This window comes from Lates calcarifer, unplaced genomic scaffold (assembly GCF_001640805.2).
Source record: "Lates calcarifer isolate ASB-BC8 unplaced genomic scaffold, TLL_Latcal_v3 _unitig_4002_quiver_610, whole genome shotgun sequence".
Taxonomy (NCBI): domain Eukaryota; kingdom Metazoa; phylum Chordata; class Actinopteri; family Centropomidae; genus Lates; species Lates calcarifer.
In genome coordinates, this window is record NW_026116648.1 from 195434 (window position 1) to 212883 (window position 17450).

Sequence of the window (17450 nt, forward strand, 5' to 3'; positions counted from 1 at the left end):
ATTCCCTGCTGATCAGTACGGGTGGAAATAAAACCGCAGGCAAGTGTGGATGGTCTGCGTGAAGGTTGATTATGGGCTCCTCAGAACTGGATGAATGAGTGATGAACTGAGAACAAATCTCAGAAAAAAGGATGGGGTGGGAAACTTATAGACCAAACAATGTTATACTGCCATTTTAGTTTTTTGGGGGGGTTAGCCATGAAATCTTTTCTTGTTTTTTCCCCAGTCAGCTTCTTACCCTGAGCAATTTCGTCCTAAATGAAAGCTGTATTTTCTGCTAGATTTGGAATAGGTTTAGTCATTGCACAATTTATTTCTTCTGTTATATTTTTGTCTCTCATAATATCATATATAGCATGTGCAGTGCACTGTGTTTTAGGCACTTGAGAAAAAATTGCTGGAAAAAGTGTGGATGTTTTCAGATACTTAATTAAACTGATTGGACTGAAATAATACATTTATTATAATGATGTTAGACAGCAGTAATGTTTTAAGACATGTATTTATTCTCTCTGTGTGTTTCTTGTTTTTACATCAATCTAACAGCATTCAATTCACACTTGTGCCACGTTGAACATCTTACAGAGGTAACCAGTAAGACTGTCATTATGACTTTTATTTAATAGTGACCAGTGTGCTTAGTCATGAGACCAAAATGTTAAGTTGATGAGCATTTAGCAACAAATTTATTTAACCTTTTTTCATCAATTTATTTTGAAATTGGCATTTTATTTTTATGCATTGGACTACTATGACACATCCAGAAACTGTTGCCAGATTTGTGATGAAACTCTTCAGGTAAGTTGCACTGCAATTTGTGTTGTGTGCTAATCAGCTTTCTCCTAGCTTCTCTTCTGAAGAGAGGAGAACCTTCAGCACAGTCATCAATGTGTTATAGCACCTGAAAAGCTTCTTAAGGAGAAGAGGAATGGTTAGAAAGTGGATGTTCTAATGGAGAAGGTGGGAGCTGAGTCTTGCTGAAGACAAGGAGATAAGTGGAAGAGGAACAACAATGGCAAAGAGGATAAGGAGGCAAAGGAGTAAATAAGCTTAGTACTGCTGTCTTTGCCTGGACGCTGAGCTTGTGTGGTCAGCTGAAGGCTCATCACAGCTTTTAGGGAGGACCATCATGAACAGCTTCAAGAAGGAAACGGGAAACAACCTCACACCGAATCTCATAGTGTAGGATGGCATCTGTTTTTGATTTAAACTAAAAATAAATAAATAATATAATTGTCAATGCATGACTCATCAGACAAAACACTAATTACTTACCTTATACAATTAATTTAGTAAGTCATATAAAACTGTCCTCTATTAACAATTATAAAATAATATAATTTCTCTTTTTTTAATTATTTGGTGATGAATGAATTTGTTAATTTGAAATGGATTTGGCCAAACAATAGAACAAAGAACAGAAAATCAAAGGTTGTTAAAACATTAAAGAAATGTACTTAGAATATCCCCTGGGAACAAATACATTGTCTTTTTTATTATTTGGTTTTCTTAATTATTTATCATTATATTTTATTTTATAAATAATAATACATGATGTGGAATATAATATCAGTATACATTTGAATATTAATTTGTAAATATAGGAAAACAAAACCACCACCACCACCACCACACACACACACACACACACACACACACACACAAACAGAAAGCTGTGAGAGATGCCAGCAGCATCATTCCCACCCTTCCTCCCCCACTCCCCAACTTAAAATAAAAGATACACACATACACCTCCACACACTTTCACTACCAACCCTAACCCCTCTCTGGACTGGCTCCGGCCAACATACCCTAGGGGGAAAAATGTGGGAGGGCAAGGGGTTGAGAGAGCAGAGCCACTCAGGATGGAGGCTGTTTAGTGTCACAGTGAGTACACACACACACGCACGCACAAACGCACACTTAAACACACACTTCAGTAATCAGGGTCAACTTGTCTAAATGGCTTTGTCCAGTCGGAGTCTGTTGTGGACAGTCGTGTGGCCTAAGGCGAACAGGGAAAGCAGCACACAGACAGTGAAGTTTCAATTGAGTTTATTTCCTTTCTGCTTTTGTGGGGTTTATTTTCTTATTTTGTTTAATACTGATAAGAGGGTGTATATTAATAAATGGTCTGCAGCGTGACCCTTCAAGACAAACCAGCAATGACTAGCAAAACTTTTTTTGTTGCTCTGTTTTAAGCTTCAGGAGTATGGCAGATTTCTTTCCTTCTTTTAATATGACTTTGTTTTCATTCATACAAAGTTCATAGTTTAACTTTTTAAGGATTCTCACAATAATTATCCAGATTTTCATGCTACAAGATGATACTGTTGCTGGACAGCTGGACTTCTTTACACATGCTAACCCAATTGCTCTATATTAAAACAATTGCTGTGGTGTTTCCACTGGAGATTCAAAACAGTAGATGGTGTAAATTAAGTAGTGTAACTTTATGACAATTCTTCATTTGGTCCTCATTTGAAAAAGTTAATGTAACAGTCTACATTCTACAGACATATTCAGTGTCTCTGAAGAGAGGGAGAAAAGAATGGTTACAACTTACTATAAATGTATATGGTAGGGTTATAGTACATCCATTTTAAAAATAATTTTCAATTTCAAAATATCAGTTAGTAGTGGTGAAAATGAACTCCTCTCAATTCATAAAAGATACAAAAAGCCACATAATATACAATAAAATTAGGGTTAGATGCCCTTGGGGGGCCTTCTCTCCTAATGAATAAATAAAGCAGATTAAATTGCATTAAAAAGTAAAAAGTGGTAATACATCACTTTAATTAACTGATATACTCCTCATTGAAGTACCTCATTTAAAGTTCACACATAGTGTTGTGCTGCTGTGGCCTCTATGTCAGTTCATTCCTGATGTGTGACTTCTACTGAAAATGAGTGCTTAATCAAACATTAGACCATATGTAAAACTGTCAGCATATAAATATAACAAGGTGTGTGACTTAAAGGTACATTCATTGTGCCAGATTTTTTGCTTTTAGAGGTGGTATTTCAAGATGATAATATAAAACTGTTAAAATGTCATATTTTAAGTAGCAGAAGTTGTGGTTAATGTCTTTATCACAAGACAAAAAGCTTTTTGTAAACTTTCACCTCTCAGCAAGGAGCCATCATCTTAAGATACTCTGTTTTCTCCATCTATTACTCTCATTCCCATCTCTCCTTCTCTGTCTCTCATCATTTCATGCCATACCATCTGGTTTACTCCTTCACCCTGTTCTTCCTCTGATAGCAGACAGTCTGATCAGTGAAAACAGTCACAGCATGCTTTTCTCCTCAGCTCAACATAGGCACTCATGTGCAGGCATACACATGTGCAGGCATCTATGCAATTACATACCTGGGAAGAAACAATTGTTAACAAATACATCACTGGGCCTTCGGAAACAGACACAAACACACACACACACACACACACACACACACACTGTCATTCCTCAGGAATGACCGCCGCACATGTTAGGGAATAAGGGCTTTACAAAGTTGTGTTTAAGAGACAAATTAAATTTAAACAAATTAATGATTAATGACATATGGATGGTGATGATAACGTAATTAGATTATTTATGATATGGTTTATTTAAGATAAGATAAGATAATCCTTTATTAGTCCCACAATGGGGAAATTTACATTGTTGCAGCAGCATAAGTGATTGAAAAGACAGAAAGACATAAATACAAGTAAGGGCAAGATAAAAACAAGATAAGGCTATAAAAAATATACACAACAGTATAAAAATGACAATGTAATAAAAAATTTTAACAGAAGAGCAATATACACAGGAGTTTATACATAGACAGAAAATGAATACAGATATTGCACATTTGGAAATGGAATTGCACACAGTGCAAAACATTAAAACATTAAATAAATAATAGTGTGCTATCCATAGATATAACAAATGAGATGTAAATTTTCTCCTCTTTTGAAAAGCATGTCACACAAGTTCTAGTGAATGTAACTGCCAGTACCTTTGGGTGGCAGTACACTACAATTAAGACAAACCACTTAAAATGTGTGTAGTGTATTTTTAGACATTTACAGTTTAATTCCTCTGAACTCTCAGTGTAATTTCATTATATAAATAAGTGATGGAAAAGATCTCTGCATACTTAAATCCATCCAGTGTTTTCACTTTATTTGTGAGCTTTTAGTCTGTCAGACCTTCATCAAAGCATGCTCACGTAAATAAGTACATTATAAAATACTTACCAAATCCTGGTACTGGTAATTAAATGTAGTTACAGTGCTAGAAGGGGGTAACTATTGGGAATTACACTGTAAATATTAATATATAAGTACTGGGTACCTACAGGGTACAGTACTTGTAAACAGAGCCAAGCAATTGACACAGACATCCTGTGTAGGCTATTTCTGAAGAGATTATTGTGTATTTCTCATGTAATAGATGAAACACAATTGAAACAAATACTTTTACCCTTTTCTCATGGCAGTAGTAACACTTCAGGGATTTATTATGCATGTTTTCTGATTCACAATATGATTTGGAATAAGAACAAGTCAAGATTTTTTTTTGTCTTTACTGAACATCAGGAACATACTGACAAATTACTGGTGGACATTGGATGGACATTCTTGTACAATTCAAGATTCCAAAGTGAGAATGTAACCCTGCCATAATTTTAGCCAGCTTCTGCAGCTTTTATCCAATATACAACACATTAAATGTATGAGAGCCAATTGCCTATCCTCTACACTTGCTCCCCTCAGATCTCCTGCTTGTGTGATATTCTCCTGCTAGCTTTGAGTTATATTCCTGATGAAGAGAGACTGCTGCTGTTGCCCTGTCGCAATAGAAGAAGAGCTGACAGAACTATGTATTGCCAGTGCACATGGTGATGGCAAGGGTGGCATTTTCAAAAGATTACAGAACTTTTGAACCTGATTTCAAAAGTTGTGTCTTTCCTTGTCTTCCAGGAAGACAATGAGACACAGGTACAATACATAAGGGCTGGACTGACAATCACAGATGTAGTGACACACAGGGACAGGAAGTAGACTCTGAAATTAGAGGACAAAGTAAGTAACTACAATAAAACAGGAATGCAACCTGAAAATGAAAAGAGACATGACCTTAGTGTGCAGAGCCAGTGATAAGCATCATATCTTATCATCATCATATCATCACAGTTCTTGATTTTAGACAGCCAACTTCATACCTTGCCAGATACTATGGATGAAAATTATATTATATTAAATTATTATCAATAATTTTATATATATATATATATATATGTGTGTGTGTGTGTGTGTGTGTGGGGGGGGGAATAAGGTGTAAGGTAAAATGACTCTGGCTCTTTTGGGTCTTTTGGTGGGGAGACTGGAGCTTGCTGGGTCAAAGGGTTTGCAGGTTCTCCTGAGTAGTGTGCAGGCAGTGATAGGAAGGGTTCAGAGGTGGAAACGGGTCTTGTTATGGGCATATGCAATTAAACTGTTGAGTGATTATACAGAAAGTTTAAAGCTGATAAATTCTGGGATATTTCTGTTTCAGGTACTTGAAATTTGAGACACTGCAGCAATGAAATCATCATCTTTCAAAATGGAGACCACTGAACTCCATCTTTATCCATCATCCTTCACTATCACCACACAGCAAGAAGGTTCCAGGTTTGAATCCTGGTTCGCAGTTGGATCAGATGGCAGGGAAGGCTGCCCAACAGACCTGGTAAACCATAATGTAGTAAGGGTGAACTGGGAATATCTAGCTGAGGTCCCTGTCAGGAAAAGTCAGAGTTCAAGGTCTTTATTGCCGGCAAAAAGGCATTGAAGCTACATCAGAAGTACTCTGATCTATACAGGCGTGGGTCCTTCTTTTATTACTTCTTTTGGTTGTGATTTCCCATACCTATTTCACCATTTCATTGGCTTGCAGTATTTACACCATTAAAATTTTGGTTAGGTCTATTGTCCATCCTTGTTCACCTCATCAAATTACACCATTAGTTTTTCATTAAAAAAATGCTACCGTTTCTGGAAAGTCCCTGAGAGTACACCATGGACATATTCCAACCTCCAGGGTCATTTTTTTTTTTTTACTGAATTACATCTTACTTTTACACCATTATTTCTTAACTCTTCCTTGTAGTATTTTTTTAATTATATGTTTTCCTTCACACATACATATGCTCAATCTATAAATGATATGCACTGCATGTAGTGCACACTAACAACTACTTCATATGATGACCTTTAACTTACATCATTATTACTTTGTCGAAATCTCATGATGAATAATGACATATCATTTTCTCACAGCATACTCTTAATTCTACTCATCTGGAGCATTGCCCAGTTGTTAGAGGTTAAGTCAATGTATCTCCTCATCATTGTTTTCCCGCTCATTACATATTTGTTAATAAATTACACTACAAGTTCTGTCTCCAAGGAGACATAGTCTTGGTGACCTGGGGAGTTCAGATTTCAACCATTTACCCATATAATCTAAAACACCCACAGAGGGAGAACCTTAGAACATTCCCATATTGCATTGATAAATGTGCCACTTTTCCCTCCACATTTCCAACATAACTCATTGTTAAGTAAGCCCATTCTATTAAGTCTTGATGGGGTAAAACTGTATCTGTGAATTATTTTATATTGAATAAATTTGCCTCTGGCTTCTCTTATGTATTCTTCAGTGCTGAAAAGAACCAAGACAAATCCTTTTTCCAAATCAACTCAAGGTTACTGCAACCATTATGGTTTGTCCAAGGGCTCACACCATTTTGATGCATTTTAGGTAGTTGTAGGTAGCACTCAACTGAACTTCTGTCTTGACCAAAGCGAACAAACTCTTTAAAACAGTGCCTAATCTGTAAGTATTTCCAAAAATGGCCTGTGCCCTCTAAAAGGAATTTTTCCTGAAATCTGTTATATGAAAGAAAATAACCATTTTCAAATAGATCATCTACTATTCTGATACCTTTTTCTTAGCCACTGAGCCCAATAGATGGTTTGTTTGTCTATCTTTATTTTTGGATTATGCCATATGGATGCATATTTTTGAGTATACGGAGCAATTTTACATCTCTTACATACCCCCTGCCAAACCATTTTCGAATGCACCAGAATAGGATTGATCACCTTATTTTTCTCATTTTTAACTGTTTGCGCAAGAACCTCAATGGGTTTAAAGGGGGAGGTAAGTTCCCGTTTAATCAGGACCCAATCCAGACTAACATCTGTTTCGTCCCAGGGTTCCCTTAACCCCCTCTCTTCTTTGACTCACATAATTTATCTATATGAATTCGAGGTTTTTTCCCATTCCAAACAAATTGTAATTTATTTGTGGTGCCACAACCATTTTCATTGTATTTACCTTGCCCCACAATGTCAGGTGTAGGTGTATTACTCCAATTATCCAAATTAACTTTAACTTAATAAACTCTAATTCTATCCCTAGATATTTCATCCCCTTTGGCGACCATTTGAAATTAAAGGGAGATAGCTGATTATGTGAATGTGTGAGTTTGAGACACTGGCATGACTTCTGATTTGTGCCAGTTAGTACAGTAATCAGAGATTTTAGAATATGTTTCAATAGTTTCTCGCAAAACTGACACAAAACTAGGTGGATCCTGACTTAGTACCAAAATATCATCTGCATAAAGAAATAACTTATGCTCCTTACCACCTCCAATGACTCCCTTTATTCTTGATTCTGCTCTAATCAATGTGGCTAATGGTTCTAAGAAAATTGTAAACAATTGCTTAGATTGCACCCCTGTCTAGTTGACCTAGTTATAACAAAAAACTGAGGTATTATCCTGCTGATAAAGACTGCAGCTTCAGGACCCAAGTATAAGACTTGTATCCATCTGCAGAAACCCTCACCAAACCCAAATTTTGAGAGGGTTGCAAATAAAAACCCCCATTCAACCCTATCAAAAGTTTTTGGAGCATCAAGTGATATGGCTGAAATAGGGAGGGGTTTAGTTCTATTCAGCCAGATAAAATGCAACAATTTCCTCATGTTATCAGCTGAAGATCTATGTTTTATAAATCCTACTTGTGTTTTAGTTGTCTTGCCATTAATCAACCAGTTTTTTGACCATTTTCATAAAAATTATTTTGAGTCTAAATAATGAATACTCTGCATTTTTATTGTATATTTCATGTATTTCAAATATATATATATATATATAATACTTTTTCTTTATTGTCCTTTTTCTTCCATGAACTATAAGCTATACATTTCTTGCTGATTAACGCCTTGAGTTTGTCCCAAACAGTAGCTAATCTTTCTGTTGTTCCCGTTAATATCTAAAAATGCCTTGATATACAAGATTTGTAGCAAATTGTTTGTCTTGTAATAGACTTTTATTCAGTCCCCACCACCCAACTTTATCTTTATTAGCACGTAAATCTACTGTATATGTAATTCAACCAGTGCATGATCTGTTATTGCTATAACTCCAACTATACTGCAGTCTTTTACCAGGCCAACAAGTGAACTAGCAACCAGGAAAAAATCTATTCATGAATAAGATCTGTGAGAGTGAGAATAAAATGTATATTCCTGTTTTTTTCGGATTTATGAGTCTCCAGATATATATCAAACCTAGTTCCTCCCATAGAATATGTATTGGAGGATAACAACTCTGCAGCTCTTGCTTGATAGCGAATTATGAAAGACATGGCTGACCCAATCACGTTTCATTTTTAAAACCTGATGTTGGTTCCTGAAGTGTGTTTCCTGAATATATGCGATATCGGTGCCTTCAGATTTAAGATAAGTATTTTTTTTTTTTTACGTTTAATTGGTGTACAACAGCCATACATATTCCATGTGACTATATTGATATGTCCACTGCTCATTGCTTCTCAAGAGTATATACACTTGCCTCACTTTACCCCAGACAGACTTTAAAAATAAAAACAACCCCAAAACCAATTTCCCAGAATGGGGGAATGTACAATACCAAATAACGATAACTCAGAAAACACTACCTTTAAAATGAACATGACAGTGTAGTGAGTCTTGGGCTTAATGTGATTCTGGTCTGTGTAGGTCCTATAGACAGTACCTTCTGCTCCCATCACCAACTGTCCAGTTACAGCTGCACCTGAGAGTCTCCATCTCTCTCCCGTGTCTCCAGAATAAAGCTCCACTCTCCCTCCAGACAATGCAGAGAGGAGGAGGCAGCTTGCATATAAGTGATATCACCATAGTCCAGAATGCTTAAAAACGTAGCCTGTATAAGCCTTTTTCTCACTGTGGTGTTAAAGCAGGCTTTATTTCGATACTAAAAACCCAGCCTAATCTTCAGTTTTTTCAGTAGTGTTAAATGCGGACTCTAAGTACCTGGGTATCTGGGTTGATGATAAACTGTCCTTTAAATGATGATATATGTTTGATTGACTCCCCAGTTTGGATGTAAATGTCAGTATTCTCAGGGGTCTGGGAGTGAGCTGTGGAAAGGGTCATAAATTTGGTTTTGTTCACGTTGACCACGTGGACCAGCTGTAACTCAGACAGTGAAGACTGCAGATGCTCAAATGCTCTCTGGAGCTTATCAACAGCCTGAGTCAAGGAAGAGGCAGCTGAGTAAATAACTGTGTCATCTGCATAAAGGTGTAGTTTAGCTGGAAACTTGTCCTTCCCCAGATTATTTATAAAAATGGAAAATAAAACTGAAGCTAAAATTGAACCTTGGGGCATGCCCCTGGAAATGCCCAAGAAACTGGACTTGTGGCCATTAGCATAGACACACTGTGTTCTGTCTGAAACACTCTACAGCCTTATCACTTACACCAAGTCTATTCAACAGCAACTGATGATCAATAGAGTCAAAAGCCTTTGACAGACCAACAAACTACTTACAACATTAACTAACCTTTCATGGAGAGTTTATGTAGTTTATGTAGGATGGGAGCATATCTAAGGTGCAGCTATTTCCCACATCCTCCTCACGTGACTACCAAAATTCGTTGATTCTTAAAAATAGATGGCGACTATGTTTACCGTGTAGATGAATCAATTATTCATGCATATCCCTACTATATACAGTGAACTATACACAAACAACTATAGAAACAGGGAATAGTGTCCCACCACAGAGCTACTGCCCACTGAGATGCCAGGCTGTTGGCACCATACCTAGCCAAATGTATTGCTAACTGCAGCATCGAGGGTTTCACCTTTGGCCAGTGGACGGTCATCATGACAGATGCTGCTTATTGAAACCTAATACTACTCTGCCCTATTGGTAATAAGTAACTCCTTCATGTATATATTTGTAAGCATCATTATGAACACGTCCCTATAACCTAACCGACCTTCTGGGACTCTGGAACAGCAGCTGCCATGGTTTCTTCTGGACTATGGTCACTCGGCTCTGGAGTGAGCTGAACTGACCAGATTTTTAATTTATGTTAGGAAATTTTAATACTTGTTTTAAATATCTCTCAGTAACGTACCTAAATCAAGGTTATTGCCAGTTGCAAAGCCAACAACGCACCAGAGAGCACCCGTCTTATATATTATATCTATTATATTACAAAGATAGTCCTCAAAAGAATTCGTCATGTCAAAATATTTTAGGATCCTAGGATTTTAGGATCTTCAAGTGTTGTCCCCCGCTTATTACTTTGTTTGATCATAATATTAGAAACATAAAACAATGACCCTACAACCACTCTGAATTGTTAATTTTTCATTTTTCATAAATCCTGTCCCTTTCATACAATTAATTATTTTGAGGCATGTTATATTAAATATTAGAATCTATTTCCTAATATAAATTTCATGCAGAACTATTGTCGGTAGGTTAAATGTGATTGAGCTAGATAGCAAGATCAGTATCAGATACCTGTAGTCAATGTTTCTTAGTCAAAGGTGGCAAAGCAGACGAGGGATTAGCCGATCATAGGCATGGTCAAAGCAGGTAAAACAAAACTTCAGCATGTATGATTCCCGGTGATAAATTATGGCTCAATGAGAGTAAAGGAAATGATCAAAAACAAAACATAAAGTAGTTGATGAATGACGATGAATGGCCGTTAAGGAGTTCTGCACTCTGTACTTGATTGCTCTTCCTCAATGCCCTGCATATTCGCAACAGAAAACTGAATTTTTTAAAACTGAAATTAAAATGTCAGGACTGAATGTGGAAATATGTAGAGAACTGAATTATACATTTCAATTCCAATTTTTGTGTTAAGGTCCCCCTTCTCTTCCCCAGTTCCTGCCCTGGTTTTGTCTCTGTCAAGTCTTTCCCTCTGTGTATTGGTGTGTGTGTGTGTGCGCGTGCTTTTTCCTCAGGGGCGTGGCACTGGCACAGCTGCCAGCTGCCAGCTGCTGTTAACTCATCCTCACCTGTTCATCACCCTGGTCTGCTCGTCACTCAACGGCAGTTTGTTCCGTTTACCTTAGTGGTAACTTCTGGCCTTTCAGTCGAGCAGTTTGAGCTTTTCTGAATCTGTGTTTGTTGGTAAGCTGTTTAGTGACGCAGTCTCTACTTTGTTCTAGTTTTCTGCCGGCGCTCTGTCCACTCCTGTGGATCTCCACCTGCCTCTGTTATCCTCCTGGCTTCCCACCCCAGGCTCTCACCCCACTCCCTGCACCACGACCTGGCTCTCAGCCCTGGACTTTTCCCCCAGACCTCTTTCCACCTGTTGCATTGTTGCTGTGGCAATAAACCACTTCTGTCCCTGCATTTCTGGTGTGCTGTGGTCTGACTCAGCGTCAGGGTTCTGTATATGTTAACCCATAACAGAACAAACTGGCCACCATGGACCCCACTGAGCCAGATTCAGTTCGCCAGGTTCTGGCATATCAAGGTTACCTTGTCGGTCAATATGAGAAATCACTCAAAGACATCACCGGATCCCTCCAGAACCTCGCTCGCTGTGTTAGCCAGCTTAACAGTCAAATGAAGTCGGTAGTGGCCCAGCTAAGCCCCTCTCATCCAGTACCCCCCGTCCTGGATCCGACTCCCCGAGAGCCGCCCATGCCCACACCAGAGAGGTATAATGGTGAGTTAGGGGCCTGTGGGTGGTTTTTGTTACAAAGCCATGTAGTTTTGAGAACCAGCCTGATTTCTTTGCTAACGTTAAGGCTAAGGTCGCTTATGTTGTGGGACTCCTCTCAGGTAGAGCCGCAGAGTGGGCTACCGCCCTGTGGGAGCGAGATCGCCACTTTTCATTTTCCTATGTTAATTTTGTAGCGGAGATGCGTAAAGTCCAGTTCAGTTTAGGCTCTGATCGATTCTGGGGCTGACGAGAACTTTCTTGACTCTTCCACTGCCACTCGCCTGGGTATCCCTGTCCTGAATCTCCCTACCCCCAAGGAGGTAAATCCCTTGGATCGCAGACTACTTGCCCAAGTGACTAACCAGACCATCTCTGTTACCCTACTCACTTCTGGTAATCATCGGGAGAAAATTCAGTTTTTGTTGATCCCCTCATCTCAAGTGGTTTTGATCCTTGGCCAGCCCTGGCTTAAGACCCACAATCCCCATATTGACTGGGTAAGCAGCACCATCCTCAGCTGGAGCTCTCAGTGCCACACCACCTGCTTACATTCTGCTGTCACCCATCCTGATTTCTCCGCCTTCTCAGATTTTGAACCCCCGGATCTCTCCCTGGTTCCTCCTGTGTATTACAACTTGGGCGAGGTTTTTTAGTAAGTCCCAAGCTGTCTCTCTTCCTCCTCACAGGCCATATGACTGTGTCTATTGAGCTGCTTCCAGGTGCCACTCTCCTAACTCTTAATGACGTCCTGCAAGACATGATTAACCGTTTTGTCATAGTGTACCTGGATGACATCCTCATCTTCTTCTGGACTCCTGCTGAACATCATCATGTCAGGTCAGTGCTCAAGAGGCTGTTGGAGAACAAATTGTTTGAAGGCAGAGAAATGTGAATTTCATGTGTCCTCTGTGAGTTTCTGGGATTTTTTGTGGTGAGGACAGGTGAGACCAGACTCTGAAGGTGAGAGCAGTGGTGGAGTGGTCCCAGCCTGAGACCCGGAGACAACTTCAGAGATTTCTGGGCTTTGTTAACTTCTACCGCAGGTTCATCCGTAACTTCAGTAAGGCAATAATCCCACTCACCACAGTTACCTCAGTTTCTACTCCGTTTCTCTGGTCCTCTGAGGCCAAAGAGGCCCTCCACACTCTCAAGTCACTGTTCACCTCAGCCCCCATTCACCTCATTCATCCAGACCCATTGAGACAGTTTATTGTGGAGGTGGACGCTTCGGACTCTGGCACGGGGGCAGTTCTGTCCCAGTGTTCCACTTTAGATGACAAGCTTCACCCTTGTGCTTTCTTCTCCCATCATCTCTCTCCCGCAGAGCGCTACTATGACATAGGGAACTGTGAACTCCTTGCTGTGGTGTTGGCTTTGGAGGACTGGAGGCATTGGCTGGAGGGAGCTGAAGTGTCATTCCTGGTTTGGTCTGATCATAAGAACCTTGCGTACCTCCAGTCAGCCCGGAGGCTCAGTCCCCATCAGGGCCTTATTTCTGACCCAGTTTAACTTCACCCTGTCCTATAGGCCCAGCTCGAAGAACGTGAAACCCGATGCTCTGTCTCCCGTCAGTCAGAACCCCCAGTGCCTAGCACCATCCCGGAAACTATTTTTCCTCCCTCCTGTGTGCTGGCTGCAGCACAGTGGGGAATTGAGTCCCAGGTGCAGGAAGACCTGCAAAATCACCCCGCTCTAGGTAACACCCCAGCTAACTGTTTATTTGTTCCCCCTTCAGTCAAATCCCAGGTCCTCCAGTGGGGTCACTCCTCCTGCCTTGCCTGTCACCCTGGGGTACATCGCAACCTGTGGTTCATTCGTCCCCACTAGTTTTCTCCACCCACTGTCTATTCTTCACAGGCCCTGGTCCCACATTGCTGTGGACTTCATAACTGGACTTCCTCCTTCCCAAGGTAACACTGTCATCTTCACTATTGTGGATTGCACTTTGCTCTTTTGCCCAAACTCCCCTCAGCTCTGGAAACTGCAGACCTGTTTGTCCACCATGTGTTCCGCATCCACGGTATCCCAGTAGACATTGTCTCAGACCGGTCCCCAGTTCACCTCCCAGGTGTGGTGTGCCCTCTGTAAGGCTGTAGGAGCTGCGTCCAGCCTCAGCTCAGGCTACCATCCACAGTCTAATGGACAAGTGGAATGAACTAATCAATCCCTGGAGGCTGCCCTTCACTGCGTCATGGCCCGCCATCCTGCATCATGGAGTTCACACCCGCCCTGGGTTGAATATGCCTACAACAAGGTATGACACCTCTCACAGTGATGTATGGTTATCAGCCCACCCTGTTCCCTTCCCAGGAGGAGGAAGTCACTGTTCCATCAGTCCAACATCATCTTCGGCGCTGTCGCTGAATTTGGAGGGAGACCCGTGTGGCTTTACTGAGGACAGAGGCCCATAACTGGCGTTTGGCAGACCGCCACCACCGCCCTGCACTTGTCTACGCCGCTGGCCAAAGGGTCTGGCTTTCCTCTTCAGGTTGACTCTCGTAAACTGGATCCCCATTACATTGGCCCTTATGAGATTGATTCTATTCCTAACCCATCCTGTGTGAAACTGAAGCTCCCAACTTGTTTAAAGATCCATCCAACATTCCAACATGCTGTGGCAATAAACCACTTCTGTCCCTGCATTCCTGGTGTTCTGTGGTCTGACTCAGCATCAGGGTTCTGTATATGTTAACCCATAACATTTTGCAAATTCAATTTCTAAAGCAAATATTCAAATTAAACTTTCCTAGTTTGAAAAGTGTGAATAGTTCAAATTAAAAATAGTTTTAAATTCTATGATTCAAATTTAATTTCTAGTGACACATATTTGACTGAGCTGAATGACATTGTTTATACTACACTGTGTATTCAGATTTTGTGATTTGATATGTAAAAGGTGCTACAGTTGACACAAAGTAAAAATAAAAAGTCATAAATGTTTAAATTTACTGAACAGAGGAGTGAAAGGAGTGAGAGCAGATCTGGTGATTCTTGAGGAGAGAACGGTCAGAGACCAGAAACCACTGGGGCTGGAGAGCCAGGGCCAGAGCCAGAGCCAATCAGTAAGTGCTATAGACAAACCACAATTAGGCAAGACGTGGGGGGCATGATTTCCCAAATCAACTATAAGGGAACAAGGCAAATATGAGGGTAATATGACCCTAACCACACTGAAAAAAGTGAAACAAAGCTGTTGTTCGTTTAATGTGTTTGTTCTCATTCCAATGGTTGAAGAAAAATACTTCGCACAATTAAACTAAACTTTCTTATTTATGTTAATGGTTGAATCGATTTTTATTAGATTGAGTATGATTCACACATGCGCATTCTTTAAAACTTCTGGTGGCAATTGTACCAAACGAACCTGCATTTTGGAGCTGTCGATGCTGGTGAGGAGAAAAAAATAAACTGCATTCTGGTAACGGTAAGGTAAGTCGTTCCTATTTTTAAACATGGCTGTGCAAAATCTTTAGCCCTCAGATAAAGACTCTGTCGGGAGTTTGTGCGTGTGTGAGCACTGAAACTTTCTGCCATGTGTTGCTAAACTAAACTACCGCTAAAAAACCCCCCAACTGTATTGTCCCTGGCATTTGTGGCCCAGACCGGCCAACAACGTTATCGGTTGACGGGGGAAGGGGGTGCGCGCGCATTGCGGCCGGCAGACAATTAACGCTGGCGTGTCGGGCTGCATCGGGTCCGGGCTCAAAATCCGGCTGGTCGCCAGCCCATCCTAGACGCCCAATTGTGTGTGGGGAAAATATGACCAAATATGAAATACTATGCCAGTCCACCCCTGGTGAGTAGCCTATTAAAAAGAAAAAAATTAAAGAAAAAGAAAGAAAGAAAGAAATTAAAGGGAGATAGCTGATTATGTGAATGTGTGAGTTTGAGACACTGGCATGACTTCTGATTTGTGCCAGTTAGTACAGTAATCAGAGATTTTAGAATATGTTTCAATAGTTTCTCGCAAAACTGACACAAAACTAGGTGGATCCTGACTTAGTACCAAAATATCATCTGCATAAAGAAATAACTTATGCTCCTTACCACCTCCAATGACTCCCTTTATTCTTGATTCTGCTCTAATCAATGTGGCTAATGGTTCTAAGAAAATTGTAAACAATTGCTTAGATTGCACCCCTGTCTAGTTGACCTAGTTATAACAAAAAACTGAGGTATTATCCTGCTGATAAAGACTGCAGCTTCAGGACCCAAGTATAAGACTTGTATCCATCTGCAGAAACCCTCACCAAACCCAAATTTTGAGAGGGTTGCAAATAAAAACCCCCATTCAACCCTATCAAAAGTTTTTGGAGCATCAAGTGATATGGCTGAAATAGGGAGGGGTTTAGTTCTATTCAGCCAGATAAAATGCAACAATTTCCTCATGTTATCAGCTGAAGATCTATGTTTTATAAATCCTACTTGTGTTTTAGTTGTCTTGCCATTAATCAACCAGTTTTTTGACCATTTTCATAAAAATTATTTTGAGTCTAAATAATGAATACTCTGCATTTTTATTGTATATTTCATGTATTTCAAATATATATATATATATATAATACTTTTTCTTTATTGTCCTTTTTCTTCCATGAACTATAAGCTATACATTTCTTGCTGATTAACGCCTTGAGTTTGTCCCAAACAGTAGCTAATCTTTCTGTTGTTCCCGTTAATATCTAAAAATGCCTTGATATACAAGATTTGTAGCAAATTGTTTGTCTTGTAATAGACTTTTATTCAGTCCCCACCACCCAACTTTATCTTTATTAGCACGTAAATCTACTGTATATGTAATTCAACCAGTGCATGATCTGTTATTGCTATAACTCCAACTATACTGCAGTCTTTTACCAGGCCAACAAGTGAACTAGCAACCAGGAAAAAATCTATTCATGAATAAGATCTGTGAGAGTGAGAATAAAATGTATATTCCTGTTTTTTTCGGATTTATGAGTCTCCAGATATATATCAAACCTAGTTCCTCCCATAGAATATGTATTGGAGGATAACAACTCTGCAGCTCTTGCTTGATAGCGAATTATGAAAGACATGGCTGACCCAATCACGTTTCATTTTTAAAACCTGATGTTGGTTCCTGAAGTGTGTTTCCTGAATATATGCGATATCGGTGCCTTCAGATTTAAGATAAGTATTTTTTTTTTTTTACGTTTAATTGGTGTACAACAGCCATACATATTCCATGTGACTATATTGATATGTCCACTGCTCATTGCTTCTCAAGAGTATATACACTTGCCTCACTTTACCCCAGACAGACTTTAAAAATAAAAACAACCCCAAAACCAATTTCCCAGAATGGGGGAATGTACAATACCAAATAACGATAACTCAGAAAACACTACCTTTAAAATGAACATGACAGTGTAGTGAGTCTTGGGCTTAATGTGATTCTGGT